The 26753-nt window shown below is 43.7% G+C and overlaps 1 protein-coding gene across 1 annotated transcript in view; it reads right to left on the bottom strand.

Annotated features, from left to right (window-relative positions):
* Positions 1-26753, bottom strand: part of PIK3C2G (phosphatidylinositol-4-phosphate 3-kinase catalytic subunit type 2 gamma) — a 2201800-nt gene that overhangs the window by 103237 nt on the left and 2071810 nt on the right. The window lies entirely within an intron of this gene.

Genomic DNA, 26753 nt, shown 5'->3' with positions numbered 1-26753 from the left:
AGTTCATTGTTTTGGCAGGTCTCTCCATCTCGAAAAACTCCATCCTCTCTAACGTGCTGCCCGCGATGGGAGGTTGTTTCTGCTAAGGAATGCTTCTGTCAGTTAAAGCAAATGATGATAATACTATCTATACAACTTTGTACACAAAACCAACTACACGCAATACTCTGTTGAAATATAACAGTCACCATCCTAAATCTCTACGAGATGGGTTACCCTTTGGACAGTTTCTAAGGCTGCGTAGAAACTGTTTGAAACTGACAGATTATTTCCATGAGGCAAAAATTTTGAAAATAAAGCTACACGACAGAGGTTATCCAAACAAGCTCCTCAAGAATTCTATGAAGCGCGCTTGGTACAATAATCGAGAAGCATTGCTTCAGATTAAACCAAAGAACAATCGGGCACCACTGGTATGTGTAACGACATTCGGCACATTTAGCCAACAAGTAAAAAGAATCATAACAAAAAACTGGCCCCTGTTAAAAGAACTACCTGAACTTAAAGAGAGACCAATGTTCGCATTCAAGCGTGGTCCGAATTTGAGAGACCGTCTGGTACATGCCTATGATTGTCACGATCTAAATACAGTGGACAACATGAAACAACTGTCCCCTGTACAAGGCCATTACAAATGCAACAACTGTATGGCCTGCAATACTACTATAAACATCAAAAGTTTTGACATTAATGGCCGTAAAATAACCATCAGGCATTTTTCCAACTGCAGAACCAGTAATGTAATTTACTGCATCAAATGTCCATGTGGACAATTATACATCGGCAAAACCACTCAAATGATTAAGCAGAGAATTCTCCAACACCAGTCTGGCATTCGCCGCAAAGTTGAAAATGCCCCACTGGTAGAGCACTATTCTCTTACCAAACACTCTGAAAGAGAAATGATCTGGTGGGTAATTGATGTTGTAAAACCTACTATCAGACAGAAAAATGGCGACAAAAATCTAACCATTAAAGAAAATCGCTGGATCGAAATTGCAGATAGTGTCAGACACGGAATGAATTCTTGTACAGAATGGCATACTCTAGCATGTTTAACTTAAAGTCTATGGATCTGTAACTGTCTCTTTTCTCACTGTGTCCTTTTTGACTTTTTGTTTCTTTTTGACATATGGATGGACTTCTTGTTTATTTCCGAGTAGGATATGATATTGATATATTGGAATCAGCGAATGTACATGCATACTGAATCATATGATTCATATTAGCCAATATGATCTTTCAATGACAGGTGATTAATAAGTAGATCCATTGGTAGTTGTGACTCTGAAACATTTTTTGCATTTTTTGCATATGAAGGATTTAGACTGTGAGCGCCTTCCTGGCGACAGAGCCTCCCCATATGATACACAAATGGGTTAATTCATATACAAAACTCCATCCTTAAAACCAAACATACACAAACATATTGTCGGGGCCTGAAATAGACATCTGTCTCCGTAATAAATTTTACCGAGTTTAGGGATGTGATAGTAATTCAACTGGGTCACAAATTTCCAAATGCATTAAGTAACATCTATATATCGTCACTAAATACCTTTAAGTATCTTGGTTGGTGTTCGTACATCACCTAACTAAATTTTATATTGAAAAGTGACCATTTGTTCATATGATTTGCCCAGGCTAAGATGGCCGCCACACTTATCTCAATGTACGGGACGAGTCTTTCTATAGCGTAATCTCGCGATACCATACAGCAACGTGGCGTGCACTAACGCACTAACGCGGTTACAAATTTCCGAATGCATTAAGTAACATCTATATATCGTCACTAACTACTTTTAAGTCTCTTGGTTGGTGTTCGTACATCACCTAACTAAATTTTATATTGAAATGTGACCATGTGTTCAAATGATTTGCACAGGCTAAGATGGCCACCACACTTATCTTAATGTACGTGACGAATCTTCCCATAGCGTAATCTCGCCATGCCATACAGCAACGTGGCGTGCACTAACGCATTTAAAAATAAGCCCAAATTGAGCAACATTGTTGCAAGCCAGAACCCAATTTGATTGTGGTCCGATGCGTGTATGACTGAGATTCCTCCTTTCATCTATGGAAAGTAAGTAACGTGCAAGAAGTACTCTAAGAAATCTCCTAACCAGTTTAAGTCTGTTTTTCTTTACAATCGTAACTAAAAAGAAGATGCCCTTTATTGAGGCTTCAATATAGATAAGCTTAGTTTAAGCACCAAAAAGTGGCTTTGTTAAACTCGAAATAATCATGCTTACGAGTCGAATAGCCTTTTAGTCAATAAAACGCTTCACTGGTTTGGGGAGCCATTTAAAATAAACTCTCGAGTGGCTCATGTCTAAAAATTGAGATATCGACTGGGCACAAATGTGTATGTTAATTTATTATATAGTTACGTGATCTGATAAGGCTGACTCAGAAAATAAAAGCTTTGTGTGAAATACACAGAAACAAGCAGTTAAAAAGTTAAAATTAAACTTTCATAACTTGATAGAAACGGTTATTTAAACCAAATGGTTTCGTGATTTTACTAATTCTGCGAAACATATAAACATGTAAATAGCTACATTAGGAATTAGCATAACAAAATGAAAGTTTAAAATGCTTATTTGTTTATTTAACTAGAATTGAATGGTTTCCCCATCATCGATCAGCAAACATCAGGCACTTTGTTGAACACCTGAAATAACTCCAGCCTATAAAACGAGGTAAATGAATAATTTGCCCTCTTTTCGATAAATAATGGCAATGCCCTTTTAAAACTGTAATGAGTCGACATCGTATCGTTCCTTGTTTTGCAGCAATCTGGGCACAAAAGGATTAACTACTTTGTTCCGCATCGTCAAAACTATTGGAATTGCTGCTGTCTCTTCTTTTTCGATTAGAGAAAGGAGTTATTCATACTTGATTAAAAGTGAGTTTTCACTGCTGTGAAATTCAATTGACATTTGACGTGTGATTGAAATATATATAAATGATTTGTTTTGTCCATCTTTTGCGGCCGCCACACCGACTGCTTAAGAATGTAATACATTTAAAAATATCGCTTCTTGAACTGAATTTTATAAAGTTTTTTAACCAGGTATAAATATATTATAATACAATGTTGTTTCTTTCACAGAGGGTCATCTACTGTATGTAGAATTTCTTTGTCCTGATGATGGTCTTATGAATAATTCCTTAAAAGACCGAAACGTCGACTATCCAGTCCAAAATCTGCGTGTAACTCATTGCATCATCTTTGATTTTCCTCTGATTTGTAGTCGAAATCATTGTGTTATTTTGTGTTTAGCAGTCTGGACTTTTTGTTTAGATATATCAAAGGAGGAAATAACCTATACCTTGAATATCTAATTAATACTCTTGTATGTACCCTATTGTATATAAAAATGTTCTCTTCTTTTTTATAAAAAGATTTTTTGTCTTGAAAACAAATAATAATCTTCAGACAATATAAATCCTGGTTCTCGCATTTATTTACTGTGCTAGTGTGGTAACATTGTAATTTCAGATCTTATGTGACTTTTTGCCTGAAGTTAATTATTCACTACAGCTATTGATTAAGAATTGTTTTAGGAATCCTGATTTTTATAACAGGCCCTAACTACGCTGACAATTAATATTAAAACAAAATCCCTTGCTGGCCTTTATTTTATAATAAGTACTGCCCGAGCCCGCAAGGGTATATTGGGTTGCTCACCTTTATATTTTGTCTGTCAGTCTAGGGCAACTCCCTTGGACCAACCAGAACTGCCGACCTAACGTCGTCAGCTGCACCCCAAAGACTTTGGGCAATCGCGGCCCTAGCAGTGGAACCCGGATGGCGGTTCGAAAAACAAAAATAAGCAAGTTTCTCAGATGGGAGAGCTGCGCTTTTAAAAATAGTACTTGGAGGAAAAAAAACACTTTTATTAGTTCGTATTTCTCGGCCTCAGATTGTATCTTTGCTTTCCAGGTGTGGTGTGATCCCGGAAAAGGAGTTCAGGCTCTGTAGTGTCCAATGGAACTGACGGTGATGCAGCTGGTTGCAAACTATTATCACTCTCTTGTTCAGTAAGTGTCCCTTTTACACGTGCATCAATGAAAGGCAGAAAACGTGGCACGGTTTCAGTCTCTGAGTCAGCGACACCCTTCTGGACCCACTGGTCGTACGGCAGAGGTAAAGGTACCCTTTTACAATGGACCCCGTGGATCCAGTGCTTCTTCCCTTCCACTCGAACAGCTGATCTCGTGGAAAGAAGAACGAGGTGCGGTCCGGTCCACCTGGGCTGGTCGTTCTTGGTTCGCTGGAAGTACTTCACGAGAACCCAGGATCCAGGGTCGATGGGATGACCTGGAGTTTCAGAGACCGGAGGCAGGGTGTCATGGACCTGTTGATGTAAAACACGCAATTTAGCCGTCAATTCGTACAAATAGTCAAGCAAAACAGGGTGTTCGATTTCACTGAACTTTGTGGGCCTTGGCACTCCCCATATATTGGCCGGACGGCCAAAAACTATTTTGTATGGACTAAGTCCCACTCGCGAATGCACAGTCATTCTGGTTGATAGGAGTGCTAAGGGTAGAGCATCAGGCCATTTAAGACCAGTGCTCGCTTGAATTTTGGCTAGTTTTAACTTAAGCGTGCCATTATAACATTCTACTAGTCCAGCTGATTGGGGGTGATTTGCAGCGTGAAACTTCTGTTGAATGCCTAGCCCTTCACATACTTTCTTCATCACACGACCCACAAATTCACTCTCATTGTCACTCCAGACCATTCTAGGCATTCCGAATCTGGGGAAGAACTCTTTCACAAGGGCTTTCGCTGTGGACAAGGCAGTATTGTCCTTTAGGGGATATGCTTCTACCCATCTTGAGAAGGCACAAACAACAACGAGTACGTATTTTAAGTTGTTGCACCTCTCCATGTGGATGAAAACTAGGTGCAAAACCTCGAATGGATTCGTAGGAGGTGCAAAATGACCAGCTGGAGTTGGGGTTCCCCTACCAGGATTGTGTTTCAGACACACCATGCAATTCTTGACGACATTCTCTGCACACTTGGGAATTCCTGAATTTTGCCATACTGGAGCCAACAACTTGCAAATCCCTTTCACGCTGATATGAGCCATTCCATGAGCCATTGTAACCACTGCAAGCACGTAAGCATCGGGTAGCAACCATCTCTGATGCTCTGACAATTCAACCCAACAACCATTTGCATCCATTCTACCCGTACTTTCTCTCGACACATTCAACTCTTTCTCTGTAGCCTCAGCTTGAAGAGACTTCACACTCTCTATCGTGTCTTCACACATTCCAGCATCACCAACCCATCTTGCAGGGCCTGCAACATACATTCGGCTCATCACATTCCTTGCAGTTTCTTTCGCGATTTCGTCAGCAAATGCATTTCCACGACCAACATCATCAGTCACCTTCTTGTGAGCACTACATTTCACAATCGCAACTTGCAGAGGCAAGGTCAGTGATTCAAGAAGCTCATTCACTAACTGACCATGCTGAATCTTAGCTCCATGCGAAGTCAGGAACCCACGTTCTTTCCACAATCGTCCAAAACTGTGAGCCACACCAAACGCATACTGACTGTCGGTGTAGATGGTCACTTTCATTCCTTTCGACAACACACATGCTCTTGTAAGTGCAATCAACTCTGCTGCTTGAGCTGAATTATGTGGGATACGTGCAGCTTCAACAATCGTATGCAAAGTCGTGACAGCATATGCTGCAGTCGTGTCACCATTCGGAAGCTTGAAGCATGAACCATCCACCCATAAGGTACCATCACATTCAGCAAGAGGAGTGTCCTGGAGGTCTATTCTCCCTTTCGTTTCTTCTTCTCTTCTAAGAAAACAATCATGCTGTTCGGAAGCATCTAATTCCTCTACAATCGGTAACAACGTAGCTGGGTTTAACGTGTTACATCTTTTTATGTGCACATGACTTGCTAACAATGTTAATTCGTAACCTGACAATCGAGCACTAGTTAAGTGCTGTGTCTTGGTTCTGTTTAACAACGTGTCCACTGCATGTGGAACTATCAAAACTAACATGTTATTCATCACTAGACCAGCAGACTGTCGAATAAAAACAGCTGCTGACGCTGTTGCTCTTAAACAACTCGGCAATGCTTTAGCTACCGGATCCAAAGTCGACGAAAAATATGCACATGGACGCTGCTTTTCTCCAAACAACTGTGTCAACACTGATAATGCACAACCCTCTTTCTCATGGACATACAATGTAAAGGGCTTACTGTAATTGGGGGTACCCAAAACAGGAGCCGAACCTAATGCTGTGCGCAATTCAGAAAAACTTTTCTGACACTCTTCAGACCAAGGGACGGGATTCGGTGTATCTGTACACGCTAATGCCACCAAGGGTTTGGCTAATAACGAAAAATTTGGAATCCACTGTCTTCAGTACGATGTAATGCCCAAGAAAGCACGCACTTCTCTCTGTGTTCTTGGCACACTTAATTTCGCTATTGCCGGAATTCTTTCTGGGGTCAGTTTCCTTCCCTCCTTCGATAAGAGATGACATAAGTAGGTCACTTCTTGTCGACAATATTGCAATTTGGAAAGTGACACCTTGTGATGCAAATCACACAGATGACGCAACAATGACAAAGTGGCTTTCTTACATATTTCCTCAGTATCTGCAGCAACAAGCAAATCATCAACGTACTGTACAAGAGTAGCACCTTCAGGTAAAACAATCGTATCAAGCTGTGTCTTTAAAGCTTGACTATATATTGATGGACTTTCACAGTAGCCCTGGGGAGCGCGTTTAAAGCGGAAGCTTCGACCTCCTAAACTGAAGCCAAAAATATCGCTACTCTCCTCGGCAATCGGGATGCTGAAGAAAGCATTCTTCAAGTCAATCACCGAAAACCAAGTTGCAGAAGCTAGAATCATAGTCAATAGGGCAGTAATGTCGGGAACAACTGGAAATTGCGGCACAACTATTTTATTCGCCTCTCTAAGATCAATCACGAATCTGTAAACAGGTGGCTGGGAAGGGTCAGTCCGCTTCAAAACAGGCAGAACAGGGCTATTTCAAACGTTGCCTCTTGTCTCTTCAATCACATCTTTTTCAATTAGATCAAAAACGATCGCTAACAACGCTTTTTCACCTTCACTAGAGATTCTGTATTGGGGAATTCGTGGCATTCTAACATTGGCTTTCAATGTTACAACATATGGTGGTATTTCCAAGAGACCCACATCATTAGGACCCGTAGCCTAAAGAATATCAGGAAGAAATTACAATTCTGTCTGACGTTTATCCCTTGATAAATACATTGGAGAAACTACTTTCTTACCCAGTGTAAGTTGTACTCCCGAAGGAGAACAGTACAAAGTCGCATACAATCTTTTTAACAGGTGTAATCCTAACAAGTTTTCACCACAACCTGTTGTCAGAATAAGGGGTGCTTCTAATTCACAAGGACCAACAGAAAGAGACAAAGGGTCAGAAATCGGATTTCTAACCGGGGCGCCAGAAAAACCTACTGAAACATTCATTTCGCCAGACAAAGGTGCGCCAGGGAGTTTGGAGTGCATAATAGAACTCTTTGTAGCACCAGTATCAAACAGAAAAGGCTCTGACACACCTGATGTAATGACCTCAACGTATGGTCCACTCTGATTTACTGGAACTGAAACAACTCCCTCTCTTTGTCTATGGCTGTCCTAGCAATCATTACCTTCCATATACTCATCTTCTGCATAGTAATCATCAGTATAGTACTGAGCCGTCCTACCAGGCGCGTTATTCTGTTGATCGAACCTATTCATAGAATTTTGAGGTGGAAGGGGACGTGCATTCTGAAGGACGTTTCCACGTCCTCTACCTCTAGGCGCTTGCTGAACACCTCTACCTCTTGTGTTTGGCACACCATTTGCACGCTGTAACAGAATAGGGCAACTATACTTAAAATGACCCTCTTCCTTGCAATACGAACACTGGTTGGGACCTACAGGGACACGTAGTTGAGTATACTCAACTCTTTGTGAGTTCCTCTGATACTGTTGAGGCTGCTGATAATTATTCTGATAGTTATTCTGACCACCATTATTCTGGCCACCACCACGTGGCGGATACGCTTGCTGTAACAGAACCTTCGTTTTCAACTCTTTAGTTTTCTTTTCTGCTCTATCTTTCTCATCTTTGTCTCGATTTTCGTAGTACTGTGCAGTAGCCAATATCTGTGCTGAAGAGGAAACTGCCCAAGAACTCTCTGAATCTTTCAACTTCTTACACAATTCTGGAAGCAGATTGTGCACAAATTTATCGACGAACAATCGCTGACCACCTTCTGTGCTCATATCTTGACCACTGTGGTCGACAAACGTTTCTTCAAACCTGGTGAAGAAATCAGACACCGTTTCATCTTTCTTCTGCTTACACGCAGACAATTTGTCCCAATTCACACGCATGGCAGGCATTAAAGTTTTCATGTACTCAATTATCCTACCAGGGAGATCTGCTACTAAAGGTTCAGGTTTAGCATCACCAACTTGTAGGGCATCTACAGCAGTAATATTAGCCCATGAGTCACCTAACTCCTGATCATGATCTGTATGACGAATCTTTCCCCATAAAGGCTGTGGAACAACATTCCCAAACAACATGTCTATATCCGCTAAATTCATGATGTATGAACCTGCAGTCTGTGACAACTCTTTGTAATACCCTGCAGGATTCTTACGGGGATCAGGCAATGTCTGTTTAAGGGCCAAAACTTCAGCTCGCTTCCATGGGACATGTACCCACACATGCTGAAAATGAGGCTGAATAGGTGGGTTAGCTGTTAGGTCCCCTTCCCTCCATTGTGGGGGAACTTCTCTCATGGGATATGGTCTTCCTTTCTTTTTAACAGAAGAATCAGACTCAAACAACGACTTGGAAACACCTTCAGTCCTAAGTGACAACAACGTTGCAACTGCCTTCTTAACATCTGAACCCACAATTGCGCCTTTTGAAAACTCGAACCGTACATGGCTCAACTCGGGCGGATTAGAGTCCAAATCATTTTCCTCTAAATCTTCACAAAGAAAAGCACACATTTTCTCAAAAACGTATCTCTGCTTTGATGCTTCCCACTGCTGGAAGACATCCATAACAGATTCTAGATCATATATTGTCGGGTCAGTCACCCATCTATGTGCCAAATGATTTAACGTTTTTCTCTCCCTAGAATCAGGCTGTTGACTACGCAACTGTGTACGCTCAGAGACAGGAGCCGGACTTGCCGCTCCAAAGAAAGGATATAGAATACTAGTAACAGTACTAGCCACTCTCTGACGAACAGAAGGAGAAGTCGATGAAAAGACAAGAGGGAAAGCAGAGTGAGACGAGACAGGTGCAGAGGCAGTGTCAGGAGAAGTACCAGGAGTGGTAGTCGATATAGTAGTTAAAGTTGTAGGAGGTAAAGGCAGAGCAGATGTCAAAGTCGGTGGCCCTTGAGGAGGCTGCACCGGAGGAGCAGGAGCCAGCTGAAGAGTACCTGGTGGGTGCTGTGGAGGAGCAGGAGGCAATGCAACCACGGGTTGCGCAGCTAAAGGTTGCGGAGGTGCCGTAGCATTTTGCGCATGGGGGGGGGCGAACTTAACAAATGCGCCATTAACGGATCTTTTTCAAGCTCTTTTGCTGCATCTTGCTGAAGAGACGGCAAAACTGGATAGCATTTATCAATCACCATTTTATGTTGCCTGTGCAACTGCTCACTCATCTGTTCCCCTTCATTGTCTTTATACTGCATAGCAGTTTGCATTATCGAAATACCCCTTTCTCTCTTATTTTTCTTTGCTAATTTAATTTCCTTCTGTTTGGCTTCCTTACGCCATAGGCGGAAAGAGTCAAACATCGCCGGCCGGGCTTTCTTCTTAAAAAGTCTAACTTCGAGGTTATCTAAGATTTCTGTATCAAAGCTACCATATTGGGGCCATTTTAAAACACCATCTTTTCTGGTGTATTTGATCCACACTTCATTGTATGTGATGGGGCCTACTTCATGTTTCACATACAATTCATAAGTTGGAGTTCCAATCGGAGGAACCGGACACGAGTCCTCCAATCGGGAGTCCCTATTATTACAACCAAGACAAAACAAATTTCCAAATCTGCTAAGACCAGGCATCTTCGCTCTCTAGTCTAGCTCCAAACTTCAAAGGATTATCGATTACGATATTTCTCGTGAATACACGAGTCCTTCGGCTTTGGCACTTGCAAGTTCCAAACAAAGCGATCCCAAGGGATACCCAAAACTAAGAACCAACTAAGGACTGGGAGACGCTCCACTTATACTTAACTGAGATATCGATGACGTCACCAGAAGACTCGTCTATCGTTTCGCTCTACCAAACTTCAAGGGTCCAAATCAGGGCGATAGCCAGGGCAGCGGTCCTTTGTAGCCGTCGGGAAGCGGGGAACCTTGCAGCAAAGACTTTCGGACCACGTCGACATGCAGGGGTCGATGAAGTGGCAGCCTTCCTCCAGAATTTTCACACGAAGCTCCTCACGAACCTCTGGCTGGACCAGTAAGCTGGTATCGTCCCACATTGGGCGCCAACTGAGGTACTGGGTTTTTCAGAACCGGTACCGAACCGGTAACCCAGCGGTGTCAGGGTACACCCAAAGACCTCGAGTACTTTCCTGATTCAGACCACAGAAACTCAGAGTCTTCTAGGTGAAGTCAAGGATCGATTTTATTGACTGCAACCAAGTAACAGGCGTCCTAGAAGTACAACAACACGGGATGTATATTCTCAGGAGACTGCTCAATCTTACAAAGCCAGGCTTCTCTTTTTATACAAAATATTGTGCTTCAGGCAAACATTCTCCACATTTTAGTATACTATTCACATGTTTTCACTACAAAGGAAAAGCAGAGTCATGATGACAAGCCCACATTACAGTTCGTCCAGCCCACAACAAATTATCCGGCAAGGCCCAGCATTTCCATCAGATACCGGTGGACCCCCAATAAAACCGGGCACCTCCTCATCATAAAGCAAGAGAGAGAGAAAAGAGCAGGGACAGGTGTGAGCAAGATTCAGCAGGGTGTGTGTGCGATGAAAAGGGTTTATGGCCTGTTGTGCCTTGATGATATCTTGTTCGGCCTCTGGGAGAGGAACTGACCAAACAGGTTCGGCCTGGGGCAATGGTTTCAGCTTGCCCAGGTCAAAGAAAAGTAAATTAAGGTGTACGTGTCCTTTGATATCGAATTTGACTGTAGTTATAAGCCTATGTGAGGGCAACTCACAGAATGGCTGCCATACACAAAATGGAAGCCAAGGGTTCGGGACGGAAATGACGATTTCGAGGTGAAATCGTCACTCGAATAAGACGAAAATGCTTGTACATAGTGTACTAGCCATTCTCGGTCTTTTGATATAAAAATCGTCATGCTACGACAAAGTTTTATTCACGAGTCCAGAATTTTCAGAACTACAAGAGTACCTCGAGCAGCTCATCAAAGATGAAGGCCCACGGTGCAAAGGATGAGGTGAGGACAAGAATCTTTGTAGGAATAGAGGCGGGAGCTCCTAGTAGCCTGAAGACCTCTGGAGTACAGAGCCAACAAATCTTGACAACGGCAAGTCGATACGGTGCGCAGGGTTTCGGTCCCAGCAGTTCCAAAGTGGAATACTTGCCTCAAAATTGCAGAGAGGATAGGTCTAGCCTCAATTGAGTTACAGAACCACCACCTGTGTTACTGAGCCATTTGAAGTCCGTGGCAAATCAGGAGCAGCAGACGGTCAGCTATGTTGCGGTGCCTTCAGATGCAGGGGAGTGATTCGTTCAGTCCAAGGGAGATTACTTTGGGTGTCCTTGATGATCACAGGTCTGTTGAAGATCCTTGAAGAAGCACCAACACAGACAATGAAAAAGACTTGCAGAACAGTTAGGTCAGTGGCAGCAGGAGTCTTTATTGATGCAGTTTCGTTCCATGCGAAGTCCAGCGAAGTCCAAGTGTCAAGACGGTTGAAGAGAGACCTGGTCTCAGGCCTGAGTCTTGTCCCATGGCAAATCTGCGGACCCACCCACAGGTAAGCCTTTTTGTACCCTAGGAAAGGGGTTAGGACGACTCAGGGGTCCCTCACAGAGGAGGGGCAGGACAGAGGGAAGGATACCGCCATGTCCTTTGTCCAATTTCGCGCCAGAGCGGAGCCAAGGGCTCCCAGAACTGGCTCTACCTAGAGTACGCTAGGAAGGAACCAAACATGCCCTTCATATTAGTGTGGTGCACTGTTAAGCACCCCCACCTGAGCCTAATACACTAAGTCCTGTCTGGGAGATGGTCACACCTCCCTGTGACAGGAAACCTAGTGTTATACCTTTCCCTGCTCAAGCTCAGCTCAGCAGCAGGAGGGCAGAATTTTGTCTGGGGTCGGCAGCAGCACTAGCATGTTGGCACACCCTGGAAGACTCTTACAAGGAGTACTGACTGCTTCCCGGGAGGAGCACCCCAGTGCATGGTATCATACCTCCAACACTGGTATCGACAGTGTTGGGTATGAATCCAACATGTTTGATAGGAAACATGCCCAGGTTCGGCCCAAGCCAATATATAGTTAGCCATAACGTAATGGGGCATGGCCACTATATGTATCAAAGTGGTTAGCCGCACTTACAAAGCCTGGAGAATTGACTCTGGAGATTGTAGGGGGTGTCCTGCTCATGCAGGGCTCCCTCACACTTAACCCAGCACCCTGCCTTCTGGAATGAAAGGCCTGCTTTAGGGTGACATAGGTTTTAAGTGTAATGACCTCAGATAAAAGGAAACTTATATCTGTTGTAAGTGGTGCTAGCACAAGCTTACACTGGCTGCAATTGCAGGTTTGAGGTCACAGTTTGAGTGGTCTCTCATGGGTGGCATACTACATGCCGCAGCCCATGGGAGATCCATGGTGTACATATGCCCTGGGTACCTTAGTACCATATACTAGGGACTTACATGGATACATAAGTAGCCAATTGTTGAGGTACAAAAGTGCTTGACATGATAACATTTAGGGAGGAAGTACAGTGGCAGGAGTTCTGATTAGCAGGATCCCAGCCAGACTAGTCAAAAGAATATACTGCCACCAGCGAAAAGTGGGGGTAACCATGAAAGCCGATACTACTTCCCACACACTGTAATTTCAAATTTAGAGGAGCAGTACTAAAAATTGGTGGGATCCAGCTCCATCAAACTTGAAGTTCTGCAACTCTATTTAGAGTCAGGAAAAGTGCTGAGTTCACACAGATGAGACTTGCATGGTTTTGCTACCATACACTTTTGAACTGGTAGCCTGTCTGCCATAGGGTCACCCAGTCAGCATAGATCTCACTTAGCTCTATTCAGAACAAGTGGCCATTTCCAATACCAGGACCACCGTGCGAGGCATTGTCATAAAGGTAGGAAAAAAGCACAAATGCCATCATGAAGCTCCCTGCACACTCAAGGCTGTTGATTTCGTGTTTTTTTTAAAAGTTCCTCCTTTGTGAATTTCTTTAAAAAATATATATATTTTGCAGAGAGAGGCATTGAACAAATCAGAATGCATCCACCTGCCGTTTTCTCCTGACAAAAGTGTTTTATTTATTTAGTTTAGTAAACATGTGATGAATTTGACCACAATGGCAACATTTGGCAGGAATTTCACATAGAAATCACAAAGCCCTACAAAGGACATGACTTCTTTCTTCATGGAGAAAGAAGCCTCTTCTATTGCCTTAACCAACACTGCCCGAAGACTCACACCTTCTGCACTAATAACAGAGCCTAAATATTCAAACTTTTCCTGCCTAAAAACATATTTGTCACAACTCAATCATAAAATACTCACGCTCAGCCTTTCCAAGACAACATATACAATGGTAGTCTTCCTAGTTCTTCTCAACCACAAGGGCCATCATCCTGAAAGATTAATGTACCCTCCGAATCTCCCACAATTTTCTCCATTACCCCTTGAACAAAGGCCTCTGAAGAGGCCATCAGGTGTGAAAATGCTGTTACATAGCACAATGAGGGTGAAAGAGTCAGTTGGTGTTATTCCAATGGAGGTCTAATCAGCTGCATATGTTTAACTTAAATATTAGATAATTGGTTCTGGGTAGTGGATGTCCATCTATCCAAATAGACTGGTTAAGTGCATTGAGGCCAATACAAACTGTCAATACTGTATTATTTTTCTAGCTACTACAAGGGAAATGCAAATGGCACTATCTACTGAATTTAGTAGTACATTTCTCAACTTGGGCTTAACCGGTGCATAGCCCTCCATAAGTTTCATTTCTAACACAAAATACTTTAGGAAGCCTAGATCATCCTTACAATTATCTTGGCACCCCTCATTAAGGTTGGTGAGATGATCCAAAACATCTGTAACAACTCTTTCATTCACCATTGCACAAGGCACATCTACAATAACTTGATTACAGGCCTCCATACTATGACTCCCAATTTCTTTGCACAGCTCAGAGAAAAAACATAACTGGTTGTTTTTGCTGGGAAGTAGCACAATGTCCTGCGAACCGTACTGTATCCATCTCAGTATGCTCTTTCCCTGAAAAGGAATTTAAGCTTTACCCATAATATAACACCTTTGAAATTCTAAGGCAGCATATAATTAGATTATTTTTTTACCCCTGGAAAGATTCAGTCTTGATAGCAGGTTTCTATCTTTCCAATGTCTCAGGAAGTACCAAGAGTGATGATAGTAAACCTGGTTTGAGAGTCCAATAGCAGATTCAGTGAGATTCCTTCTACAGTGATAGAAGCTAAAGGATTTCTGGAACTTTGCAATCCACATGTGTCTATTCACAATACAAAACTCCTGACACTACAATATGAAACTTGTTCATATTGTCATCAACACCACGAACTGAAACATTTTATGCATGCAAATTTAGAAAATTACACCAAAGTTCCACTGAGATTACAAGCCTTTATTGCGGCCAGAAATAAAATTGGAAGATGCCAAAACGTGTGTAGATCTACAATGATAACAGCTTTGAGCACTAGTTTACAAAGAAAATGGCCCAAATTACTTCTCGTGATCTAAATTTTCTTTGGAAGGAACAGAGCTGTTTTTGATTGCATAGTCAGGTTTCTTGGAAACATTTGTCATCATGTTCATGTATTCTTGTCATGATTAAATTGTACTGTCAGCATCGATGGCTTAAACCAAAGAAAGTTTCTTAAATGAGAGTAATTTCTCCTATATTACTTTACTATGACATTGACCCTATCTGATCAACTGGTCTGTGAAATTTCCAAAATCACCATTTGAAGCTAGTACTCTAAGAGGAGCAAGATAAATCTCAAAAGATTCATCAGGCTGCTGCTGCTTTAACATTAAAACAGTTGACTACAATACTTCTTTGTGAACTGGAACATTGCTCCAGATGTTGAACTGCCTCCTGAAATTCATCCAGCCCTTCTCACTCTCCATGGGTGCACCACAGGGAGAAGTTGTGCTGACCCTTTCCACCAAGACAATGTTCAAGTATAAATATTTTCCTTACTGCTATGAATCATGTGCATCAATTGCTACCAAATAGATGTTGGGAAACCTCTACTAGTCCTTCCCCTTAAGAGCTTTTTCTCCAGGAGTGTGTAGTAGCAAAGGGAGTAAACAGACCGATTATATGGTACAGTAGTAGACTTAGCAGGTGGGCCCAACAGTTACTGGTATGTAAACTGGACGAAATGTCAAGTAAACCAATAAGGTGCATGCAATTTTCAAAACAGATGTATTGCACAAACTATCTGTGAAATAATGTTAGAAGTATGTTCATCACTGGTAGAATATTGTCATGTGAAAGAAGCAAATAGTTGAGCGTATCAGCGAAACAAAAGGATTTGAATTGGAGCTTTGCAAATGCCGAATAAAAGAAAAGTGTCCTCCAAAATGTGTGTGTGTCAGCATTTGGTGACTTGTGATGAGATGAAAGGAAAACAAATAAACCTGCCGACGTTATTCATAAAAGAGGAATATCAGTCCTATTATACATAAGAGATGATACCAGATGAAGAGACGGTTTAGCGAAGCATTCGGCTCGCCCTCGTTGAAGGAGATAAAGCAAATGAACCAGAATGACGCATCGTCTAGGGAGGATTGGTCAGCAGTGGTTGATCTGCTGTCATCAAAGCAAACAAAGTGAAGGAAACAGGATGGCGTGGGATGGATGAAGGGCTTGGTTAAATATGTAGGTCTCTGTAGAAGCTTGTAAGTGAATTACAGGAAAAAGTTGTCTACTTCATTCCCTCCATTGCCAAAAGATGTTGCAAATCCTCTGGTAAAGAACGGTTCATGCAAAGCTTTGCACGGTCTGTGGGCATCTGTTGCCAAATGCTGAAATCTCCCAGGATTGTAGAAGTATGCAAGAATTAATTTATTTCATACAGCCCACACAGCATGAGCAGCTTCAGTCAGCTCTTCATTCAGCTGCAACTGTCCTTAGAATTTCAAACCGAATATAAGTTACTATAAGCAATCGCAATGGAGCGCACACCGCTAGCCCCTCCTCCGGATCGCCCCTCGGGAATCTGGTACATGGAGTTCTTGAGTGGTTCACCCGTGTGGGTGCAAGTCGGTACTTTTTGGACTGATGAATCTCTAGACCCGATACATGTCCCGGGTTTTTGGATATCGCCCGAGACATGGCTCGGGTTTCGGGATAACTTCCCTCATCAGTAGAGAAAATAGTTAGGGGTGGAAGAGAAGGCCGCCAAACAACCGTCAATGGCCTCGATGCCCGAACCGGCACGCAGGTGCGTCGTCCAGGAGCCCGTCGGCTCAAAGCTCAAGGGAGCCAATTTGTATAAGCAATCGCAATGGAGCGCACACCGCTAGCCCCTCCTCCGGATAGCCCCTCGGGAATCTGGTACATGGAGTTCTTGAGTGGTTCACCCATGTGGGTGCAAGTCGGTACTTGTTGGACTGATGAATCTCTAGACCCGATACATGTCCCGGGTTTTTGGATATCGCCCGAGACATGGCTCGGGTTTCGGGATAACTTCCCTCATCAGTAGAGAAAATAGTTAGGGGTGGAAGAGAAGGCCGCCAAACAACCGTCAATGGCCTCGATGCCCGAACCGGCACGCAGGTGCGTCGTCCAGGAGCCTGTCGGCTCAAAGCTCAAGGGAGCCAATTTGTATAAGCAATCGCAATGGAGCGCACACCGCTAGCCCCTCCTCCGGATCGCCCCTCGGGAATCTGGTACATGGCGTTCTTGAGTGGTTCACCCATGTGGGTGCAAGTCGGTACTTGTTGGACTGATGAATCTCTAGACCCGATACATGTCCCGGGTTTTTGGATATCGCCCGAGACATGGCTTGGGTTTCGGGATAACTTCCCTCATCAGTAGAGAAAATAGTTAGGGGTGGAAGAGAAGGCCGCCAAACAACCGTCAATGGCCTCGATGCCCGAACCGGCACGCAGGTGCATCGTCCAGGAGCCCGTCGGTTGTTTGGCGGCCTTCTCCTCCACCCCTAACCATTTCTCCACTGATGAGGGAAGTTATCCCGAAACCCGAGCCATGTCTCGGGCGATACCCAAAAACCCGGGACATGTATCGGGTCTAGAGATTCATCAGTCCAACAAGTACCGACTTGCACCCACCTGGGTGATCCACTATTGAACTACAAGTACCAGAGTCCCGAGGGGCGATCCGGAGGAGGGGCTAGCGGTGTGCGCTCCATTGCGGTGGTTTTTATTAATTGGCTCCCTTGAGCTTTGAGCCAACGGGCTCCTGGATGCTGCCCTGCTTGCCGGTTCGGGCATCGAGGCCATTGACGGTTGTTTGGCGGCCTTCTCCTCCACCCCTAACCATTTCTCTACTGATGAGGGAAGTTATCCCGAAACCCGAGCCATGTCTCGGGCGATACCCAAAAACCCGGGACATGTATCGGGTCTAGAGATTCATCAGTCCAACAAGTACCGACTTGCACCCACCTGGGTGATCCACTATTGAACTGCAAGTACCAGAATCCCGAGGGGCGATCCGGAGGAGGGGCTAGCGGTGTGCGCTCCATTGCGGTGGTTTTTATTAATTGGCTCCCTTGAGCTTTGAGCCGACGGGCTCCTGGATGCTGCCCTGCGTGCCGGTTCGGGCATCAAGGCCATTGACGGTTGTTTGGCGGCCTTCTCCTCCACCCCTAACCATTTCTCTACTGATGAGGGAAGTTATCCCAAAACCCGAGCCATGTCTCGGGCGATACCGAAAAACCTGGGACATGTATCGGGTCTAGAGATTCATCAGTCCAACAAGTACCGACTTGCACCCACCTGGGTGATCCACTATTGAACTACAAGTACCAGAGTCCCGAGGGGCGATCCGGAGGAGGGGCTAGCGGTGTGCGCGCCATTGCGGTGTTTTTTTTTTAATATAAGTTACTGCTCATGTGTAGGCAGAAAGGCTTGCAACGGACGCATGACAAGGATGACTATAGTCCTATGGACCCCACGAAACCTAAGACAAAATAATATATTTACATGGTGATGTAAACATTGCATTAAAGAGAAGAACTTCTCCTTGGTTTGCTGCCAAATCTATGGCTTTGCGTTTTGATGTTCACATCAGCGTAATTGTGGATCTCTCAATGAATATATACACAGATATTTGCTCCTACAGAGCAAAAACTTCAAGAATAAATAGGTAAAATATTTTGTCACATGGCCCTAACTAGTCTAGTTAAAATCCAAATAACATTATGTCAAACTGATCTTTCATGACTTTCTTTATGATCTTTACTTCCACTAAAAATATTTACAAGCCAACTCGGTTGTCGAAGGGGGTGGAATCAGGAGTCAAAGACTTAAACTTTCAAAATCAATGACATTCCTTCTGCGGTATTGTTAAACCGGGCATCCTTGGCATGATTTCCCCCATCTTTTTGCCTCTACCTAATGTATTTTTTACTGTGTACTAGACTTCGTTTTTGCTGGTTTAGGTATCCATGGCACTCTGCCACTATTGCTCAGTGCCAAAGTGCAAGTGCTGTCTGTGTAAATTATGATTATGTTTGGTTATGCATGATTTACTTTGATTTACTGATAAGTCCCTAGTAAAGTGCACTGTGGTTGCCGAGGGCCTGTAAATCAAATACTAAGAGTGGGCCCACAGCACTGATTGTGCCACTCACCCAAGATGCCTTTCAAATGCTCCTCAGATCTGCCACAGCAGTGACTGTATGCACAGTTTTTAACTCTCATGTCGGCCTGACAAATGCACCCACATGCCAGGACCTAACTTTCCCTTTCTTTAAATGTAGGTCACCCATAAGGTAGGCCCAGTACCTTCATGGGCAGAGTGCAGTGTATGTGAAAGGTAGGACATGTACTGATGTGTTTTTGCTATTCCTGATCGTGAAATACTGTGTACTCGATTTTTCACTATTGTGAGGACTAGGTCTCCCATAGGCTATCATTGGAGCTGCCTCGTAACATTTTACAAGTGTAACTTTCAATTGGGAACAGCTAGAAATTTAGAGTTTAGGCTCTCTGAACTCAGAATTTATTAACACACCTTCTACTTAAGGTGGTTTTGAAATTGTGTGTTTGAAAATTACACTTTTATAAAGTGGGTATTTTCTTATTCAAACATCCTGTGTGCCTCTGTCTGCTTGTGGACTCATCGACTGGTTTTAGACTGACATGGGCTGTTTGTGCATTCGCTTCAGACAATCAATCAATCAATCATAGCATTTATAAAGCGCACTACTTACCCGTGAGGGTCTCAAGGGCTGGGGGTGTGGAGTGCTGCTACTGCTCGAAAAACCAGATCTAGAGGAGTCTTCTGAAGGTCAGCAGGTCTTGGGTCTGCCGTAGGTGGGTAAGGAGGGTGTTCCAGGTCTTGGCAGTGAGGTGGGAGAATGATCTGCCACCGGAGGTCGCACTTCGGATGCGGGGGACTGTGGCGAGGGTAAGGTCGGAGGAGCGGAGCTGGCGGGTGGGGGTGTAGAAGCTGAGTCTTCTGTTGAGGTACGCTGGTCGGGTGTTGTGGAGTGCCTTGTTTGCGTGGGTGAGGAGCTTAAAGGTTATCCTCTTGTTGACTGGGAGCCAGTGCAAGTCTCTCAGATGGGGTGTGATGTGGCTACGACGAGGGATGTCGAGGATCAGGTGTGCAGAGGCGTTCTGGATGAGTTAAATCCGTAACAGTAGTTTGGCCAAGGCTCCTGCGTTGAGGGCGTTTCCATAGTTCAACCTGCTGCTGACGAGGGCCTGGGTGACCGTTCTACTCATTTCAGTGGGGATCCACTTGTAGATCTTGCAGAGCATGCCGAGGGTGTTGAAGCAGGAGGAAGAGACGGCGTTGACCTGCTTAGTCATGGAAAGGGTGGAGTCGAGGATGACCTCTAGGTTGCATGCGTGGGCGGTGGGTGTTGGAGCTGTTTCCAGTGCGGTCGGCCACCAGGAGTCGTCCTAGGCCGAGCGAGTGGATGCAAGGATGAGGACCTCTGTCTTGTCTGAGTTCAGCTTCAGTCGCTGTTCAACATCCTTTCGGCGACGGCCTTCATTACTTCATGGAGGTTATTTTTGGCGACGTGGGGGACCTTGGTGAGGGAAAGGATAAGCTGGGTGTCATCGGCGTAAGAGATGATGTTGAGGTCGTACAGTCGGGCGACGTGGGCAAACAGTGCCATGCAGATGTTAAACAGCGTTGGGCTGAGGGATGAGCCCTGGGGTACGCCGCAGATGATCTTGGTGGCTTCGGAGTAAAAGGGGGATGCAGACACTCTGTGTCCTGCCGGAGAGGAAGGAGGTGGTCCAGTCCAGGGCCTTCTCTTGGATCCCGCCGTTGTGGAGGCGTGTGCGCAGTGTACAGTGGCAGACTGTGTCGAAGGCGGCTGACAGGTCCAGGAGGATGAGGGCCACGGTTTCTCACTCACATAATGGGAGCTGAGGGGTGCTCTGCAAATGCTGATGAGTCATCCTGGGCTAAAGTAGTGGCAAAGAGTTGTCAATAGCAGCTGAATAGGTGTGGCTGCCCTGTGCACTGCTGTCTCCACCCCCTGTCGTTTACCTGGAATAAGAAGGATAGATCTGGTTTTACTGAGCAGAAAGACTTTCTGAACAAAGACTTCAAAGGGAAAAAAGGGTATATGTATTAGACCTAAAACCACATAACTTTAGAATACTTCTGAAATCAAGAGGAACTTCTGCCAAGGAGAAGAGCAGAAGAGTTGTGAGGAGGAGTACTGCCCCTTTGATGTGCTGGACTTTGCTGTGTGTCCTGCTTGTGTGATTCCCTCCTGTTAAGATGTCTCAGGGACACAAAAGACTGAAGTGCCTACATCCAGTCAAAGGTCCTCAGAAGCGGTTTCTGTAACTAATCTCTGTAAGAACCAGCGCAGAGCAATGCGAAGCCTTGCAAAGCCTCTTGAAACAGACACCGGAGGATGCGACGCCTCGCCGAATCCCTCCGTACTGCTGACAGCTCATCCGAACTGATGGAGGATAAGGGGAAACCCCAGAAAGCTGTGCCGTGTGGCTCCTAGCACCGACACCAGACGATGCGAAGCATCACAAACCAACACATTGCACCTGGGCGCCAAGTTTTTCCAACACAACCCCTGCAGACCAGAACCATCTTGGAGTCAAAACCTCACTTCCCCCTACAGCCTGGTTCGATGTATCACTTCACCTTCATGCAGCAGAACTGTTGCATCGCCTCCCCAAGGACGCATCACTGTGCTTTCCGATGCTTCCCTCCTCTGAGGCTGTTTTGCCTTGTGAATTTTGAAGCATTTGAGGAACTTTTTTGTAAAAATCACATAATCAGAGTTTTTTTATAGACAGAATTGCTTGAACCCTTTCAAAAGTCATATTTTGAGTTGTGTATGTTGAATTTTGTCTTTCTGGTAATGTTTGGTTTGGATAAAGATACTTTATTTTTCTAAACCGGTGTGGTGTCCATATTTAGTGTTTCCGCTGTGTTACTGTTTGTAATATGTATTTGTAGTTTACACACGGTCGCTGAGATAAGCCTGTCTGCTTGTGCCAAGCTACCAAGGGGGTGAGCTGGGGTTATCTCGGTGTGACTCCCTTATCCTGACTGAAAGGAAGGTTCACTACTTGGGCCGGTGCATACCACTGCAAACTAGAGACCCTAATTTCTAACAGATATTATAAACCATGTCCAATGCCCTAAGAATGCTCAAAGTCAAAAAATGAACAAGGCTGAAAAATACACTTCCCATAGAATGATGCTGATGTACTGAACATGGAGACACTAGCACTGAGAAAAGAACAAAGTAGACTCCTTCTCCTACCTGGCCGCCAAGAGCTGGAACGGCCTCCCCATCACCTTTGAACCTACCCCACCCTGCAGGAATTCAGGCAAAGGTCTGAAAACCTGGCTGCTCGCCTAGCTACACCCAGCAGCAGAAATCTCCAGCGCCTGAATACCATCACCGGTGATAAGCAGCGCTTTACAAATCCTGTATGATTGAAAGACTGAAAAGGCTTACGAACCAATAAATCAGCACTCAAACCTCTCTTTCCATCATGCTATGAGTCTGTTTCAGGATAGTGTTCAGATTACACAGGCTTTTTTTTATGTGGTGTAGGGATACTCACAGAGGTCTCTATGTTTTTGAATGTTATGCTTTTTGATAGTTAATGCAAGCAATCATTCATTCTTTTAATGCCTGTATTTTTTAAAGGCACGGAATAGGGATGATTTTGTCAATTTGGCCCTGTAGAAAATGTTGGCAGTCCATGTCAATTTTTTTTTTTTTTTTTTTTTTTGGTTGACAATGTACCCATTGCTTACTCAATTAATAGAGAGATCTAATGCAGTAAAGCATTTATCAGCTAAAGATACAGGGCCAACCTTGATTTATTTTGTACAAACCTCCAGACTCCATTTATTCTAACAAACATAAAGTGGTACACAATGGCCTGCCATGAAGGTTTTGTCCCATTCATTAGATTTACGCTGCAATATTGGAGAACTCGGCTATTCTCGCGCATTTAACCGGTAATTTACGGTTTCCCAGTGTTTCACCCAGAGCTGGCCTCACACTGCAGAAACGCATGTGCAATCATCTGCTCAGAAACCCGAAATTCAACAGTCTCGGCACGTTAATCTGTCAACTAGATGTCTTACATTTTAGGTGCAATAGTTTGGAAAAAAGCTTTTCGCATCATTGAACTCTTCTGTGAACTGAAGTAGGTGAAGGTTTTAGAGGCGTAAAGTTCGTGTTGCAAATTAATAAATTTGTATGAGGTGGCAGTGGAAAAATGGTTAGGCAGACTGTAAGAATTTCCAAATGGCCATAGATTGTACATACATTGTATTCTCACATGAAACCTACCTGTGTTAAGTAGTGACAGATCCTGTGTAACATGATTTAATTAATCTATTTATTTTATGATGAGTTATAATTTAAACAATGCTCCAGATTAACTGCGATACAGCAGCCTTTGTTTTCACTTGGTCATTAGTCTTAGAATATACAACCACTGATATACAAGACAAACAAACCTATTTGGGTAGTTTGAAAGCTGAGTTCTCACGCTTACCTTCAGCCAGTATCTAGGAGATGAGGGAGTAAGAACAGAGGTGGACATTCTGTAGACTAATGGCAATTTTACCAGGGATATTTCAAACTGTAACTCATTCAAATTACAAAACTGCAAAATTCAAAAACATTTTCATTTTTAGTTTTATGTCTGAATCATTTCTATTAGGGCACATTTTCTTTCGTCTTTATATATTTTTTCTATCTATCCTGATTTTGCACTACATCTCTTTCTGGCACTGTGAACTTGTTTGATTTGATATTCATAAAGATGAATAATTTAGTGCAGCAGCACCAATTCTTATTGCATTCCACCCAGCGCCTGACTAGTCTAAGGTGAGGTCAGCTCTCCCACTGTCAAGACTGGTGCAAACTGGCGCTTGACCATATACAACAGCAAGGAGTGGCACTATCAGTTGGGGTCTTTACACTGTTTCCCACTAGAAAATGCCCTAGAGGAGAGCTGAGTCCTGATCAAGAGCCCACTAGGAGCACTAGTCTCGAGGAGCTCTTCATTGTGCTACAATGTCCTTGTGGCCAATGGGCTTGGGAGCTGTTCTGGTGGAGCTTAGTTGCAGGAGCTTCTCTTCTCATTTGCCATCACTGCATTTGTTTACCAACAGTCCCTATTATTGACTTCAATTCTGACTAGTTAGTAAGTAAGTAAAGGGCTCGGGAAAAAGTTCATGTGCAACAGTGGGTAGGAATGGGGATTTGGCAGGAGTTTGAGGTGAATGTTGCATTTGAAACTGGCATTACAATTAAGATCACCATTCCATTTGAGCCAGAAGAGATGATGCACAATAATACTAGGTGGCATGGCGCTTGGCGTACCTGATTTGGAAAATCCTCGTGTTTAGCCTAACAGTCTGCTGCAAATTTGGCCCGGGAAAAATTGTATTTACTGTAACGTAACCTCACATAATTTCCAGTATTTCGTATTAAGGTTGTTATGCAAATTACTTCATGAGGCCATGTCACATAGTTAAAACTTTGAACAGGTCAAGCTCCTATCACAGTAGCAGACGAAGAATGCAAATGAGCCTAGCACAAATGACTGTCGTTCATGTCACATGCGATTTTGCAGTATTATTTAGTGCAAAATGTGGCCACACGCCAATATGAATGTTAGGATACATTTCACGCTAAAACTTTGCACAAAAATGCAAAAACTGATGTAAGAAATCTGGTTATTGGTTGCAAAGGATATGGGACCTTCACAAGCAATACATCCACAATGTCCCTTAATGGAATGCAAGTACCTCATTGTAGCACTTGACCCTCTGAAGGGAGCGAAGCAGAGCTGTCCACGTCTACTCAGGGGAGCTGGGGTGGGCTGTATTCCAGTCCACAGGAACCAAAAAAACAATACTAAATAATGCATTGCCCAGCCAGTTATTCTACTTGTAGATATGCAAAGAGATTTGCATGCACACAGCACTCAATACTATGTGCATTAATTTACAAATGTATACAAAATGGCATATAGAAATACCTTTGAGACACTCTCCTAAAAGTGCACATCCGGCGCAGCCCTGATCCCCAAAGCTACAATACCCTCCACAAGAGCTATACCCAATATATGGGGTTGTAGTTTCCAAAAAGGATGGATTACTGGCCATGACAGGGGCTGTCAATTCAATAATAAAAGCGGAAATATGTCATGCTAAATCATACATCAAAGAAACACCATTAAAACCAGGATGATACTATCTTACTCCGACATTCAATAATAAATGGAATTAAATAATGTTCATTTTGTCACTGTCAGTGTAGTATTTTAATTTTAATTACATTTTACACGTAATGATTTATGCTAATTTTGTTACTGCCAATAAAGCACTTCACTTTCAATCAACTGTGTGCTTAAGTCTTTCTTCTACATGTACACATGTTTTTAAGTATCTTTAGGTCCCAGCAGCAGAGGCTTCTGCACTCTAGAAACATAAGGGCAAAGCCTAATCTCTAGAAGTTCTTGTAAACATAAAAACCTCTCCCCGGGTTACAAATTCGCCCCGATGGCTTTTTAGGTACCTTCTCTGACTGCTGCTGCATTCATGGGAGCTCTTACAACCATGGCCAACCCCCAGGCAGTGTGTCTGCCCTCCCAGGGGCTCCACCAACGTACCTATAAAAATCTTCTTTGTACCCAGAGGATTCCGTGGCGCTCCTTTCAACTTGGCCTAATTTGTGACCTGTGACCTCTAGACACAGACGTGTTACTGTATGGTTTTTATGAGCCACTAAAAGAGAACATTGCCTGGATGTTAGTTATTGTCTTCCATCATTCAATTAGGGAGACAAGTTGTCCTTTGTAGCTGGACGTACTTGCATAATGTTTCCTCCAGCTCATACTGGATTGGATACATGAGGTAAGTATCGCTCCCAAACGCCAGCTTCGATCGACCAGCCACGCCCTCGCATCCGAAGAGCCACCACAGGAGGAAGGTCCTTCTCCTACCTGGCAGCCAAGACTTGGAACTCCCTTCCGACCCACCTCCGCCTGACCCAAGACCACCTCGCCTTCAGGAAGCAGCTCAAGACCTGGCTGTTCGAGCAGTAGCGGACCCCCTCCCCCCAGCGCCTTGAGACCCTCCGGGTGAGTAGTGCGCTATATAAATGCTTTGATTGATTGATTGATTGATTGATTACTCCTGTTACCAAGCTTATAATTTAGGCAGGCCACTTACTATACAGTCTTGCCTTGAGTTACATGCATATACAGGTTTATTATGGCACAGAGTAAAGGAATGAAGTATGATTCGAGAGGCAGGAACTCCCTTCCATGGCCTTCTAGGACAGACTTTGTGACACGACAGAAGTCTGAAAATCTAGCATAATACACTCAGAAGAGGTCTAACCAAAATCACAATAATTATTTGATAGAGCTGGTGATAACAGGAGGAATCGTCCAATCACCACCAAGTTCAACTTATACAAAGAGAAGACATTACTTCTAAATTGGAGAGGGAGCCAATGCCCCCACGTTTTTGTGCCAAATCGAACTGTATTTCTAACAAAGTCATTTGAACATGTTTTTCCTTTTTTAGCATCAGAAAGAAACCGTGAATTTGATCAAATGTGCTTCACGAGCATTCTGAACAATTTGTTTGTGTACCATCATGTTGGTGGCTCCTGACAATGGGGGTAATGAGAAAATCATGCATCTTGGATACTCAGCTTTTACACTGGAAAGTGTGTTATTGTAGGGAAGTTCAAACTGCAGTAA

This window comes from Lissotriton helveticus, chromosome 1_1 (assembly GCF_964261635.1).
Source record: "Lissotriton helveticus chromosome 1_1, aLisHel1.1, whole genome shotgun sequence".
NCBI classification, from domain to species: Eukaryota; Metazoa; Chordata; class Amphibia; order Caudata; family Salamandridae; genus Lissotriton; species Lissotriton helveticus.
The sequence above is the reverse complement of the archived record's forward strand: the minus strand, read 5'-3'. Positions and strand labels throughout refer to the sequence as shown.